The following is a 1,070-nucleotide window of genomic DNA, read 5'->3' on the forward strand; positions in this document are numbered from 1 at the left end:
GCACAGGCTCCGGACGCGCAGGCTCAGCGGCCATGGCTCACGGGCCCAGCCGCTCCGCGGCATGTGGGATCTTCCCAGACCGGGGCGCGAACCCGGTCCCCCTGCATCGGCAGGCGGACGCGCAACCACTGCGCAACCACTGCGCCACCAGGGAAGCCCAAGAGTCTGCCTTTCTTAAATGATTTGTATAATGACTCCAAAGGCAATCCCAAGGGAAAAGATGAAAAATATGTTTTAGGATTTTTTGAAATAATCATATAACCTTCCAAAGTGATTACTTTCAGAGATGATTTTACTTAAAGGTGTTAGGTCCCAGAATTTTTAAAATGTGTCTATATAATCACAAATAGCTAGATTATAAACTACTAAGGACAAGGACAATGTGATATGCTTCTTATATTTTTCCTTAAAGTATTTATCATTGTGCCAGGCATACTAATAGATGCTCGATGAGATACTTATTGTTGATTGTTTAAAATAAATAAAAATAGATAAACAGTTTTGGAAGACCTTTTTAAAAGTCAGAGTTCAAATCTATCTTGGTCTAATATTTTCTTGACTTATGTTTGAGCTATTTGCTACATGCCAATTTCTCTCTATTTTTCAAAACAATGTATCAATTTGTAACAACAAAATTAAAAATAATTTATCTTTTATAAAAGTGTTTGAATACTTTAAATTTTACAGACATTCTTTGGAATAGTAATAACAACAAGCATTTATTACTTATATGTTCCAGGCTCTTGCTTCTCTCTCTCTCTCTCTCTCTCTCCTCTCTATCATATATATATATATATATATATATATATATATATATATATATATATGACAAAAGCCAACCTAGATTTATGAAACACACAGGTTTCATTTTGGGTTAGTAAGTGCAATGCTCAGAATAGAATGTTGATGTGATGGAAGTTGATAAAACTTCCAAGAGACAAACAGGTAACAAATAAAGTCCTTAAAAAATAGATTTCCTAGATTGAAAGATTCAAAATTTATATAGTAATTGGATCACATTTCATTATAGATAATAATAAAAACATATTGGGGAAAAGTATTTCAAACGA

The sequence above is a fragment of the Physeter macrocephalus genome, chromosome 8 (assembly GCF_002837175.3).
Source record: "Physeter macrocephalus isolate SW-GA chromosome 8, ASM283717v5, whole genome shotgun sequence".
NCBI lineage: Eukaryota > Metazoa > Chordata > Mammalia > Artiodactyla > Physeteridae > Physeter > Physeter macrocephalus.